At 44.3% G+C, this 15332-nt stretch overlaps 1 protein-coding gene across 5 annotated transcripts in view; it reads right to left on the reverse strand.

Annotated features, from left to right (window-relative positions):
- LOC121543135 (semaphorin-6D) overlaps positions 1–15332 on the reverse strand; it is a 136913-nt gene that overhangs the window by 69692 nt on the left and 51889 nt on the right. For all 5 annotated transcript variants that reach the window (XM_045215881.1, XM_045215880.1, XM_045215877.1 and 2 more), the window contains exon 3: positions 5013–5221. The gene's annotated coding sequence lies outside the window, so the exon portion shown is untranslated. The remainder of the gene's footprint in view (positions 1–5012; positions 5222–15332) is intronic.

Below are 15332 nucleotides of genomic sequence, written 5' to 3' on the forward strand. Positions count from 1 at the left end.
CAAACTGCCATAGATAAAATGCAATTGTGTTCGTTGTCCGTAGCTTATGCCTGCCAATACCATAACCACACCACCACCATGGGGCACTCTGTTCACAACGTTGACATTAGCAAACCGCTCGCCCACACGACGCCATACACGTAGTCTGCGGTTGTAAGGCCGGTTGGACGTACTGCCAAATTCTCTAAAACGACGCTTATGGTGGACATTCCTGTAGTCAGCATGACATTTGCACGCTCCCTCAAAACTTGAGACATCTGTGGCATTGTGTTGTGTGACAAAACTGCACATTTTAGAGTGGCCTTTTATTGTCACCAGCATAAGGTGCACCTCTGTAATGATCATGCTATTTAATCAGCTTCTTGATATGCCACACCTGTCAGATGGCTGGATTATCTTGGCAAAGGAGAAATGCTCACTAACAGGGATGTAAACAAATTTGTGCCAAACATTTTAGAGAAATACGCTTTTTGTGCATATGGAAAATTTCTGGGATCTTTTGTTTCAGCTCATGAAACACGGGACCAACACTTTACATATTGCGATTATATTTTTGTTCAGTGTACTTCCACTTTAACATTATGTGGTATTGTGTGATCTCAAAATCTCAATTTAATCAATTTTAAATTCAGGCTGTAACAAAATGTGGAAAAAGTCAAGGGGTGTGAATACTTCTGAAGTCAGTCAGTCAGTCAGTCAGGTGGTTAGCTGCCAGCAGAGACTTCTATTGAAGTAACGTTGAAGGGCTCTGGTCTGGCTAGTATTACTTAGCCAGCTAGAAGGATGAAGTAAGAACTTAACGTTAAACGGAGCATTCCTCAGCAGGATAAAAAAATATGCTACTAAATTCTCATAATAACTTTGCTTTACAGAGAGTAGGCTGAGACAGACAGTGATGTGGCGCTCAGTGGTGAAGCTGAGGCAGGCTGCAATGCTTGCAGGAGGAAGCAGAGGAGACAGAGAGAGAAAGGAATCAAGCAGAGAGAGAGAGAGGTTAGTACAGTGGTTCCCAAACTTGGGGTCGTGGCCCCATGTGGGGTCCCCTGAGAAAATCTGTACTAATCTCATCAAAAAAGTTAGGAACTTAAAGAAAATAGGATATGTTTCAATATGAACATCTCCACATGGCCTATCTTCCCTATAGGCCTAAATTAAAATGCAATCAAAATGCAAACAATACCGTTTTTTAAATGTCATACGTTTTCTTTAATTCCTTGAGAGGAAGAACACATAGAGGAGATATTGTCCACGGTTTTCCAGCCTCTCTCGTTTCTTTCTCATTCATCTCCACCATGCTGCCTCCCATGGTCTCTAAGGACCAGCCGGTGCTGCCTCCCATGGTCTCTAAGGACCAGCCGGTGCTGCCTCCCATTATCTCTAAGGACCAGCCGGTGCTGCCTCCCATGGTCTCTAAGGACCACCCGAGGTTGGGGTGCATTAGCATCTTCCCACACAGAAGATCCCAAAGATGCTCAGGGGAAAGTCCCACAGGATGCAATGATCTGTGGATCAATATCCAGAGCTTAACGCAGTGTGTTCACAGAATATTAAGTCATCGTGGGAAAGTTATCCCATCACGCTGCAGGTGAAAAGAGCCAAAGCCCACAATTATCCTAAGCCAGCCACCCACCCACAACGCTACAGTTTGAGATTATCAAATGCAAATCGTATCAATGAACAGAGAAAAAATACTTTCAGGTAGGAGTTTGTCGATTTACAAAATACGAGATCTACATCTGTAAGCAAAATATTGACGCATAAATCAAAAGTAAGCAACCTGCATCAACCCGCGTTAAAACATAGAAACTGAATTTATTTGAATAGTGTCCACAGGGACTTTGGGCATTCAGACACAAACTCGTTGCTCAAATGTCGACAATGGCAACTGTGTAAACAGAACATCTTGTTGCTGACATCCTGACATGTACAGTGCCTATATTCCTATATTGGTGTAAACCCCTGAGTCTCCTAGGCCTGCCATTAGTCTGACTCTTGTCTCTGTCAAATCCCTCCTTGTCCCTCGCTTCTTTTCCAGGGGAGCGGAGCGGAGAGCCTGTGACAGCTTACGCGCGCATCCACTGCACACATCATTGATAGTAATGGGGAGGGAAAGTAGGCAGGGAGGGTGTGTGAGAAAGTGTGTATGGGGGTAGCAAGTCAGGATTACACAAGCGGAGCAAGTGTGCCGCTCCGCGAGATCAATTCATGTCACCATGGCAAACGGCGTGACAACCAGTCCCCATCTGCCTTGTCCCCAAGCCAATTTGTCACAGCACATGTGTGGCGATGCCCTCCTTTAACATTGAGGAAGATGGCGGTGGGAAAAAGGAAGGAAGGAAGGAAGGAAGGAAGGAAGGAAGGAAGGAAGGAAGGAGAAAATAGCATTGGCAGAGGGTTTAAGCTTGAGCCCTGGAAACAGGAACAGGAGTTCAGAACAGTGGGCAAAGGCAAACTGCCTAGGGATCTTTTGGGAACCACTGGCAGCACACTTATTCAGGTACTACTGGTTTGGACTGGTGTCAGACCTTAGTTTGCACCCAACTGAATTATAATGACCTAATTGAGGTGAACACCCTCCAGCATTGTCTCACGTAAGATGGCATCATTCTAACGTGACACACAGTTGCCAGGAGCCATCTGCCTAAACAAACGTGGAACTCATCTCTAAGAATCATGATTTTGCTAATCCGCCTAACACTAGTTCCTAATTCTGAAAATCACTTCACTCTCCGTAGGCAAACCATGCTCGATCAGCTGAGCAAACTAGTGCTACCCTGTTTGAATGGCCATTACGGTAGGTAGTTTGCCAGCTTACTGATGAAGTTGTATGGCACCAAAGTTATGGGACTGTTCTAAGGAATCAGCATGTGTCTGACTCTGACAGCTGGTACTGTGCCTCGCTACTTTGTAACATTTGGCCAATGCCATAACGCCGCAGAGAGCAGTCAGCTGTGCTGCAGAACTCGGCGCACTAATCACGACAGAACCTTATCATGAAAACACATTAGTGCTATTAGCTAGAATTTCACTACACTAGCTAGCGGGAGTATTCAGCATTGAGTTGTGTGAACTTGTTAGCATCCCTTTAATTTCATATGGATTGATTTGAGACTGCTTCAGCCAGCAAGTATGTCACTAGTTCTGTGTTCTCTGTAGCTCAGCTGGTAGAGCACGGCGCTTGTAACGCCAAGGTAGTGGGTTCGATCCCCGGGACCACCCATACACAAAAATGTATGCACGCACGACTGTAAGTCGCTTTGGATAAAAGCGTCTGCTAAATGGCATATTATTATTATTATTTATTATTACTAGTTAGCTAGCAAATGTTTGTGCACATTTCGATTTTCATACTGATTCTACAACCACAAAACACCTTAGCTAGATGTAGAATTAGGTTGAGAAGACTTGCTCATGAAAAAAAAAAACATCAATATTAGCTCCAGGATTATAGTTTTTGGTAAGATGAACTGACTCGAGGATGAAAGGGGGTTCAGTTGAGAATGAAATGAGTGTTTGCGAGTTATCAGAGATCAGTGAAGACCCTCCAGTGGCAATGGAAACAGTTGGATTAATGTCTTATATGAGATGTTATAGAGTAGTGAGGTTTGGGACAGGGCAATAAACTGCTGACAACCAAGGCATTAAAGGAGTGTACACACTACAAATCTGAGCTTATTTCTTACTATCTTTCACTAGAAAAACCAGTGAAATAACCTTTGCAGCTATGCATCGAAGATATGAATAGAATTTCACACAGTGGGACGGGGACAGTGCTTTATTGTGAAGCGAGTGGGTGACAAGGTATGAAAGCAATGCGAGACACAGTCCTCTCATATACACACACTGTTTGCTGTGACAACTCCTCCATTCAGTGTTCCGTCTGATCACATTTCATGCCTATGCTCCCACTGACTGGTGTTCCTTCCCATTTTACCCTTTGTGGCAGCCATAATGAAAAGCAGAAAATGTCTAACTATATCAGGGCCAGCTGTAGACACCCAACTACTCTGCCAGTGACCAATTGAGCAAAACACCTATATACTCTATCTACATGTCCTGCACACCAAACCCTAATGCATTGTTTGCCTGCTAACATATTTGACAACAATGCAAGTGGCTGGCTTGCACTCACTTTGATTGATGCACAATGCTACACAATTGCCCGTGGTGTTTGTATACATAACCGGCCAAAAGAGGGATAACAGTACAAAGCCAATGCGCATAAAGGAGTATGAAAGCAGAGGTGTCCAATGTGAACCCTCGTCCCGTCAAAAGGCTGAAAATACGGGCAACAGGGAGTGAAAAGGGTGACAGAGACAGAATAGCAGCTGTGTTGTTGTTGTTATATAAAGCATTGAGGCACGTCAAAGACGGGCCTATACAGGTAAGGTTTAAATGAAAGTCCTGAAAGGCCCATTTCCACAGTGGACAACAATCACTTCATGACATGAGGGCTTACGTAATGGCCTCCCGAGTGGCGCAGTGGTCTAAGGCCGCGACCGGGAGACCCATGGGGCGGCGCATAATTGGCCCAGCGTCGTCCAGGGTAGGGGAGGGAATGGCCAGCAGGGATGTAGCTCAGTTGGTAGAGCATGGCGTTTGCAACGCCAGGGTTGTGGGTTCGATTCCAACAGGGGGCCAGTATGAAAAATATAAATAAATAATGTATGCACTCAAATAATGTAAGTCGCTCTGGATAAGAGCGTCTGCTAAATGACTAAATAAATAATAAATAAATAAATAAAAGAAGTAATCAGCTACGGTTGTTATTCGGAAGGCCATTGAAACATCTACTACAGGCATCATAGCACACCACTCCTGATTATCATCAAGCTTCCGGGTTGTTATAGAACACCCATTAGATACGAGTCAGCATTTATTACACCCCACACAGCATGTTTGACATCATACTCCATCTAAACCCATGGGTTAGACTACTTGGATCCTGTTTTCAAGCCAAGTTTCTAAAACTTAAGACATGGAGAGAGAATAATAATGGTGACAGTACTCACTTTCTGTATCAGTACAGATGGATGGTTATTGGTTACACCGTCAAATGGCCCAGTCGATCTTTGGTTCCTCCCAACAGAGGTGAAGAATTCAGAGGATCTGATCCGATAAGTACGGATGGGGAGGGGTTGTGCAGTTGGGGGAGGGTCAGGGGGTGGAAGCCCCCTCAGATTTCTACCCACAAAAAAATATGCAATCCTCAGCAAACTTCCTGTGAGAGAAAGAAAACAAGAGACGAACAACATGAGCGATGCGCTGCAGCGTTGATGGCCCAGTATGTAAAACAATGGGAGGCAGATTCTCAAAGCACAGCTGCACTGCAAACACACAGGCTAATAACCTCTGCCTTTTCAACGCACAGCATCGGCAGGATACGGCAACGGGCCGCTGACCCATGACTGAGGAAGAAGTGCGGGGGGCCAAACGTCCTCTTAGCATAATCTCCTCAGTCGCTTTACTGTCATAACATAGCGGCGTAACACAAGCAGATGAGCTCGAAATAGAACCAGATGTGTGGGGCTCCTCAGGGGTAGAGGCGGTGAGATGGTGAGGCGACAGAGAAGCTGCGGAGCTGCAGTATAGTGTGAGAACTTTTTCTCTATACTTATCCCTTTCTTAAATAGCCTGTTCCCCCATAGTCCCAAGTTAGTTTGATTATTCAAACAGCCTACTATGGATGTGTAATATAGCCACTAATGAAAAAAGAGCCGTCAATAACCTAAGCTTGTTTATTACAAAGTAACGCTAACAGCCTAACGGTACTTCATACAAAGTTGCTGCTAACAACTATGCTACAAATGGTTATTCCACTAAAGCTTGTTTATGAGCTCCAGAGCCTCACCGGTTCCAAACCATCTGGGGGTTTGAATTATAACTGGCCTTGTCAGCTAACTGTATTGTCAAGGTTTTACCATCTCTCCTAAACAAACACCCTCGCAGTGATGGGAACCCGTGACAGATGAACTTCCCTCCAATCCATTCCAGAAAGGTCAGCACCCTGACTGGCCCATCGCTAACGACCAGCGCTGACTAATGGCATGTGGTCGATGCGTCTTGTGCCCGCAAATACGCCCCCGCCGCACATCCATTCACACGCAATCGCACAGTCCCACACAAATGGCTGCGGATTGCAGGCAGTGACCGTGGAGCTATCCCTTACATCCTCAGTGATTACTAAAGTATGTCCACTCACTGAACTGACTCACACCGCCCAGCGGATGGAAGACATCCGTCTCTCTGACCCCCCTGGATATTAACCCAGCTGACTGCAGTTGCTATAGACTGGAGAGTGACTCAGGAGGCTAACCAACAGTGGTCTAATGCACCCATGAATAAGGCTATAAACCCAGAACCACCCCAGCATTCTCCACATTAACTAGGCCAGCGTAGGTTCCTTGGCATAATGACCCACAGTGACTAAACCTATGTGGTGAAGAGGGGGACACGAACCTTCGCTCACGCGGTGTGGGTCGGTAAGTGGACGCGTTTTGGTCTACATGCCAAATGACACAGGGTCCCAGTCATGGGAAACAGAAGTTTTCTGTATAGGATTGATGTCAGTGCTAAAGATTTGTTTAAGACTACCAGGCTCAAATACAAATATCCTCTCCCACTCATTTCCCTTTTCACATACTTAAGACCTAAGACCACAGAGTCACATACACTAAACCATCGCAGAGGCCCTGTCAACATGTGTTGAAAGATGACAACAACAACCATCCTTGATAGCGAGATTAGCAGCCTCTGGCACACAGGATAGCTCAAATTAAGGTCAGCTGATTTTGTTGGCACACAATGTGTCTTTTCAGAGTAGAGGCTATGAGAAGGCATGAGCGAGAGGTTGTTGTTTTTGCACGCTTGTTTTCCCCAGCCCAACATGGAATGACTTGCAGTATCGATTTCACAAAACGAAGACTTCTAGATGTGGTCTTTTTTTCTTTCTTAAAAACAAACCATACCATGCCCTGGAACCGACGTTGAGTGAATTCGTTTTGGTGCACACATGATATGGTATAAATAGGGAGAATATAAAGTATTGATCACGTTTTTACTATTCTGATTTTGTCCAATCATTTCTAAATCTTATTTGCCTGGATTGGCCCCACTGAGCCTCACTTTCCCCTGCCTAAGGGACAGCTTGTCTAACTTGAGGTGTCATTAGAAGAAAATAAAAATAAAAAATCGCCTAACTACCCAACATTAAGAATATTTTCACATGACCCTCCCCTTGTACTGTAAAATAAAATGTTGCACACCCTCAAAATAATGTTTACGACCACAAATAACTGTAGTGACCCTGTGTTTATTAACGTGGATATTGACTTTGCCACATCAGCATGCTTTTGTGGCACAGTCGATGCCAAGCAGGGCTACAGGCCAGAAAGTTAAGGGTTTGCCGACCACAACGGACGAGCTCACTTTCCCTACCTTTCTCATTACACCTACACTACGATCATAGCCGGCTGCAGATAATGATCAGCTTGGTGGAAATCAGATTTTCAACATTTCGATGCTATATTTATAAAATCATATAAAATATATGCAACCAATAAGCAAAGAATGCTTACTTTTGGCGATTTAATGTCATGGTTTGCGATTTCAACACCACAATCTACAGTTTGGAGGCTGGAATTATATTTTGGACGTAGCCTACAGGAGATTTTTTAAGTAGATTAATCAGATTAAAACATTGTGACTAGGGCTGTGATGATACCAGTATCGCATTCTTTTTTCCATGGCAAAAATGAAAACATGAAGCAGCCCAAACTCTTTGGTCCTTTAAAAATCTGCTGTATGTAAAATACTGTGTGCTATAGTTTGAAAAATAAATAAATGTGACTCTGGATGACAACATAATGATCCCAATGGGCACAGACGTCAGTTGAACATTTAGTTTTGATTTATATTTGGTTGAGTTTTCAACTAATGTGAATTCAACGTGAAATCAACAACAAATATCATCTTGTCATTGGATTTTGGGTATAAAAAGAAAGACAAAATGTTGTTGACTTTTTTGCAAATCAAATCAGTTTTCCACGTTGATTCAACGGCATCCCTTTTAACTCTGCATTGTTGTAAAATGACCCGTAAGTAAGCATTTCACTGTTCGGCTACATCAGTTGTTTATGAAGCATGTTAGAGTACTAAACATTTTTTGGGGTGTACTCGAGTCAGCTGGTTAAATTATATTGTGGAACAATCTTCAAAAAGGCACTAACCTTAGCAGTGGCACTAGCTTGTAGAAACCTATGATCGCGATGGTATAGCTTTGCTTTGTTACTTTAGCAAACAAGACGGTTTTAGAGTAAAATTGGCAAGGAATGTAGCTTGTGTATTCCATCAGTTAGATACGTTTTTATAGGCATTTATTTCTGTAGGCCTAACGGGAGCTTGTGTGTGCAATCAGCACGCATGTGTTTAGGGAGCGGTCGGAACACAATTGAGTGAATAAGACATGGAGGGGGAAAGGGAATTTAGGGAGAAGAACTGTGATGCTTGGCTTGGTTTCGTTTTTGTTGTGCCCTGCAAATATACAAATGTAACACTAGAGTCAAAGCAAATGAATGTAGTCAAGACAATTTCACTTGCCATTTTGGGCAGCCACAAAGCACATTCCATCAAATAGTTTTACAGTATTTGATAACATTTTTTTTTATCTCTGGTTAAAGATTGAGCTTTGACGTCCATTTGAGTCCTCACGTACTCGATTACTCATGCCCATCCCTAGTGGAAACAACGTTGATTCTACCAGTTTTTGCCCAGTGGGATGTTTGTTTCCAACATTAGGGCAGTTTTCCTAAAGAAGTTAAATCCACTTTGTGTTTTGTTTCCTTGCCATGATACTAACGAGTATCGCGATACTGGTATCGTCCCGGCCCTAATTGTGACTGGTTGTGTTTATGCCACACATAAAAGGTAATACATTTTAAAAGTTAAGTGACTAATATTTAGGGTATATTGAAGCTTTATTGGTTCTAGAGTGGGGAAAAAAGTATTTAGTCAGCCACCAATTGTGCAAGTTCTCCCACTTAAAAAGATGAGGCCTGTAATTTTCATCATAGGTACACGTCAACTATGACATACAAAATGAGAAAAAAAAATCCAGAAAATCACATTGTAGGATTTTTTATGAATTTATTTGCAAATTATGGTGGAAAATAACTATTTGGTCAATAACAAAAGTTTCTCAATACTTTGTTATATACCCTTTGTTGGCAATGACACAGGTCAAACGTTTTCTGTAAGTCTTCACAAGGTTTTCACACACTGTTGCTGGTATTTTGGCCCATTCCTCCATGCAGATCTCCTCTAGAGCAGTGATGTTTTGGGGCTGTCGTTGGGCAACACGGACTTTCAACTCCCTCCAAAGATGTTCTATGGGGTTGAGATCTGGAGACTGGCTAGGCCACTCCAGGACCTTGAAATGCTTCTTACGAAGCCACTCCATTGCCCGGGCGGTGTGTTTGGGATCATTGTCATGCTGAAAGACCCAGCCACGTTTAATCTTCAATGCCCTTGCTGATGGAAGGAGGTTTTCACTCAAAATCTCACGATACATGGCCCCATTCATTGTTTCCTTTACACGGATCAGTCGTCCTGGTCCCTTTGCAGAAAAACAGCCCCAAAGCATGATGTTTCCACCCCCATGCTTCACAGTAGGTATGGTGTTCTTTGGATGCAACTCAGCATTCTTTGTCCTCCAAACACGACAAGTTGAGTTTTTACCAAAAAGTTATATTTTGGTTTCATCTGACCATTTGACATTCTCCCAATCCTCTTCTGGATCATCCAAATGCACTCTAGCAAACTTCAGACGGGCCTGGACATGTACTGGCTTAAGCAGGGGACACGTCTGGCACTGCAGGATTTGAGTCCCTGGCGGCGTAGTGTGTTACTGATGGTAGGCTTTGTTACTTTGGTCCCAGCTCTCTGCAGGTCATTCACTAGGTCCCCCGTGTGGTTCTGGGATTTTTGCTCACCGTTCTTTTGATCATTTTGACCCCACGGGGTGAGATCTTGCGTGGAGCCCCAGATCGAGGGAGATTATCAGTGGTCTTGTATGTCTTCCATTTCCTAATAATTGCTCCCACAGTTGATTTCTTCAAACCAAGCTGCTTACCTATTGCAGATTCAGTCTTCCCAACCTGGTGCAGGTCTACAATTTTGTTTCTGGTGTCCTTTGACAGCTCTTTGGTCTTGGCCATAGTGGAGTTTGGAGTGTGACTGTTTGAGGTTGTGGACAGGTGTCTTTTATACTGATAACATGTTCAAACAGGTGCCATTAATACAGGTAACGAGTGGAGGACAGAGGAGCCTCTTAAAGAAGAAGTTACAGGTCTGTGAGAGCCAGAAATCTTGCTTGTTTGTAGGTGACCAAATACTTATTTTCCACCATAATTTGCAAATAAATTCATTAAAAATCCTACAATGTGATTTTCTGGATAAAAAAAATCTCAATTTGTCTGTCATAGTTGACGTGTACCTATGATGAAAATTACAGGCCTCTCATCTTTTTAAGTGGGAGAACTTGCACAATTGGTGGCTGACTAAATACTTTTTTCCCCCACTGTATGTGCGTAAGGAATATCAGATCGGAGAGGAGACAGAGCGCGCGTTAAGCTTTCCTGAATAACTGGGCCTGCTGGGAGCATATGTGGCCACATTATTATAGGACGACTTGAGAGAATGATGATTCATAACAGACAGCGCATCTCAGTATCAGAACTTAAAATACAGCCAGACTGGCCTGCTACTGTTCCTTTCTATACCTTTTAAAGTGTTGAGTAGAGCCCTGATCCAAATGGAATGAAATATTCAAATCACAGGGCGCCGTTATTCAAATGACATTTTCACTGCAGTTTACAGCCTACAGTAGAATTTTGTACTCAATTGAAAACAACAAAGCAATTATTAATTGTAATGTGGTGTTGTAGGCTAGTCTAGGTAGGATAATTATATTGTCCCTAAACAAGATCAATAAGGGAGCTGCGTGTCTCATGTCTTCACTGTTCTTTCCGCTTATATAGAAAATTAGTGCAGCTTTTAATGATTTTGTGTGTGGTATGATTGCTAGTTTGCATATTGCAGATCTGGACAAACTATCCACCTACCAAGATTGTCACTATGAATGGTGGATAGAGGGCAGGATAGACAGACTGGTAGACTATTGACCTGTGTGGTATAGTTAGCGCGGGAAGTACCAAAACACCTTGATATAGGGGAGGCGCATGCAAGCAGATGAGGAAATTTGGCTAGGATGGAAGAAATTATAATAGTAAAACCTGCAAAAGGGCGAATGTAAACCCGGGAAAAAAGGCACTACCCTCCCCCCGTGCCCAGTTCATCTCTGCCCTCAAATCCCTCCTTTTCCTTCCCTTGCAGGCTCCTCACCTCTCGCCCCCTTTCTCTATTTTTAAGTATTAGCCCTCTCTCTACCACTTCCAACCTTCACCTCCTACCATTTATGTGCAATTCCTCCACCTTCCAAAAAACCCCTCCGGTGTCCTCCTTAAAAGTCTTTGCAAACCCTCTTTTCCTCCTCCACACCCTCCCTCCATCTCTCAGATCATTCTTCCCTCCAGATATCTCCCAGCAGGCATTGCGCAGTGCGCTGGTTCGCTCTGCTGTAGAGGTGATCAATGGCCCCTGGCCGTGGCGCCTCGGGGCTCCTGAAATGGAGGTATTAATAATGCAGGGCCCGGCTGTCATATCCTCCATTAGCGTGGGGGAGACATGGGGCCTGGACGGCTGATTGATTACTAATTGGATTAATTGCCATCTTTTAGGGGAGGAGAATGTAATAGTCTGGAGGCCTAGCTGGCGACTGAGAGTGGAGTGCATTTGGCATGCTGGAATTCAGAGATAGGGATACCGAATGCTGAAACGGGTAGCGTAAACTGTGAGGGGGTCTGGTAGACTGGGGTTGCCTGTTCAGTTTCTTTGGTTGACGCCAGGGTTGAGAGAGTATGTCATTTGAGATACCGTAACATTTGTGCAACATGCACTTGATAGAAACGATGAATTTATCAAGAGGCTTCTCAATAGAGGCTTTGTCCATTATTTCAGTGTGTGTCTGCTGAACAAAATTAACCTAAATGGAATCGACACACTGTTTACCAAATCATCCATCTTGATGATATCGTTACTTTCATTTGCTAGCTATTTCCTCCTCCTATTTCCTTTGGAGGTATCTTGTTAGCCATCGACATCTGGCAACACACTTTGATAAGACAGATGTAGATTTGGTATAATATGTGTAATGATAGCGTTGTTCATCAGAAACATTCTGTAATCTTCTAACCATCCTGTGAGATAAAGTTAATAAACCACATCACAGCCATGGCACACTGAGATCTGAGCCTCAGAAAAAAAACGTATTCTCCATAAGGGCCGATTCACCGCATTGGCAAAGAACAAAACATGCAGTCATGTCAATGACTTTCCATATAGGATTCTAATTGTTGACCTATCCATCACACAGACCGCAGACGTACAAATCAACGTTTATTTGTCGCATACACAGTTTAGCAGATGTTATAGCGGGTGCAGCGAAATGCTTAATTTACTAGCTCCTAACAATGCAGTGAAATGTCAAACAAGTACACAAATAATAGTTTATTGTGTGTATCAAGAATGGTCCACCACCCAGAGGACATCCAGCCAACTTGACACAACTGTGGGCTAAATGGGGGGGGTGCAACTCAATATTAGGAAGGTGTTCCTAATGTTTGGTATACTCGGTGTATACCGGATGAATTTACACAATATATGCTAAGAATGATATGTACAGCAGTGTTAATAATCCAGTATATAAATATATATGCTATGTGTATAAACCGTGTAACTACAATGCAATGTACAGTAGTAGAAATGTTAAAATGAACCATGTTGAGAATACAGTATTTAAAACACAGTACAAAACCCCATGGCAAAATGGATAGAATTGCAGAAAATTAGCTTCTGGACAAGATTCTGGAGATATAAATATATACACTCAGTGTCCAGATATTAGGTACACTCATCTAGTACTGGGTCTGACCCCGCTTTGCCTCCAGAACAGCCTGAATTCTTCGGGCATGGAAACGTTGCTCAATTGGTATCAAGCGACCTAACGTGTGCCAGGAACACATTCTCCACCGCATTATATCACCGCGAACAGCCTGTACCGTTTACACCAGGAAGGATGGGGCCATGGACTCATGCTGCTTATGCCAAATCCTGACTCTGCCATTAGCATGACGCAACAGGAACTGGGATTCGTCGGACCAAGCAATGTCTTTCCACTCCTCAATTGTCCAGTGTTGGTGATTGCGTGCCCACTGGAGCTGCTTTTTGTTTTTAGCTGATAGGAGTGGAACCCTGTGTGGTCGTCTGCTGCAATAGCCCATCCGTGACAAGGACCAACGAGTTGTGCGTCCCGAGATGCCGTTCTGCACTGTTATTTGCCTGTTTGTGAACCGCCTGTTAGCTTGCACCATTCTTGCCATTCTCCTTCCACCTCTCATCAATGAGCTGTTTTTGCCCACAGGACTGCCGCTGACTGGATATTTTTTGTTTGTCGCGCCATTCTCGGCAAACCCTAGACACTGTCGTGGGTGAAAATCCCAGGATGCCGGCCGTTTTTGAGATACTGGAAACGGCACACCTCGCACCGATGACCATACCATGCTCAAAGTCTCTTAGGTCACTAGTTTTGCCCATTCTAACGTTCAATCGAAACAGTAATTGAATGCCTAGATGCAAGTCTGCCTGCTTTATATAGCAAGCCACGGCTATGTGACTCACTCTCTGTAGGAGAGAACAATTTTCATGAATGGGATGGGTGTACCTAATAAACTTCCCACTGAGTGTATGTACACTGCTCAAAAAAATAAAGAGAACACTTAAACAACACAATGTAACTCCAAGTAAATCACACTTCTGTGAAATCAAACTGTCCACTTAGGAAGCAACACTGATTGACAATACATTTCACATGCTGTTGTGCAAATGGAATAGACAACAGGTGGAAATTATAGGCAATTAGCAAGACACCCCCAATAAAGAAGAGGTTCTGCAGGTGGTGACCACAGACCACTTCTCAGTACCTATGCTTCCTGGCTGATGTTTTGGTCACTTTTGAATGCTGGCGGTGCTTTCACTCTAGTGGTAGCATGAGACGGAGTCTACAACCCACACAAGTAGCTCAGGTAGTGCAGCTCATCCAGGATGGCACATCAATGCGAGCTGTGGCAAGAAGGTTTGCTGTGTCTGTCAGCGTAGTGTCCAGAGCATGGTGGCGCTACCAGGAGACAGGCCAGTACATCAGGAGACGTGGAGGAGGCCGTGGAGGGCAACAACCCAGCAGCAGGACTGCTACCTCCGCCTTTGTGCAAGGAGGAGCAGGAGGAGCACTGCCAGAGCCCTGCAAAATGACCTCCAGCAGGCCACAAATGTGCATGTGTCTGCTCAAACGGTCAGAAACAGACTCCATGAGGGTGGTTTGAGGGCCCGACGTCCACAGGTGGGGGGTTGTGCTTACAGCCCAACACCGTGCAGGACGTTTGGCATTTGCCAGAGAACACCAAGATTGGCAAATTCGCCACTGGCGCCCCTGTGCTCTTCACAGATGAAAGCAGGTTCACACTGAGCACATGTGACAGACGTGACAGAGTCTGGAGACGCCGTGGAGAACGTTCTGCTGCCTGCAACATCCTCCAGCATGACCGGTTTGGCGGTGGGTCAGTCATGGTGTGGGGTGGCATTTCTTTGGGGGGCCGCACAGCCCTCCATGTGCTCGCCAGAGGTAGCCTGACTGCCATTAGGTACCGAGATGAGATCCTCAGACCCCTTGTGAGACCATATGCTGGTGCGGTTGGCCCTGGGTTCCTCCTAATGCAAGACAATGCTAGACCTCATGTGGCTGGTGTGTGTCAGCAGTTCCTGCAAGAGGCATTGATGCTATGGACTGGTTCCCCAGACCTGAATCCAATTGAGCACATCTGGGACATCATGTCTCGCTCCATCCACCAACGCCACGTTGCACCACAGACTGTCCAGGAGTTGGCGGATGCTTTAGTCCAGGTCTGGGAGGAGATCCCTCAGGAGACCATCCACCACCTCATCAGGAGCATGCCCAGGCTTTGTAGGGAGGTAATACAGGCACGTCGAGGCCACACACACTACTGAGCCTCATTTTGACTTGTTTTAAGGACATTACATCAAAGTTGGATCAGCCTGTAGTGTGGTTTTCCACTTTAATTTTGAGGGTGACTCCAAATCCAGACCTCCATGGGTTGATAAATTTGATTTCCATTGATAATTTTTGTGTGATTTTGTTGTCA

This window comes from Coregonus clupeaformis, unplaced genomic scaffold (assembly GCF_020615455.1).
Source record: "Coregonus clupeaformis isolate EN_2021a unplaced genomic scaffold, ASM2061545v1 scaf0543, whole genome shotgun sequence".
In the NCBI taxonomy this organism is placed as follows: Eukaryota; Metazoa; Chordata; class Actinopteri; order Salmoniformes; family Salmonidae; genus Coregonus; species Coregonus clupeaformis.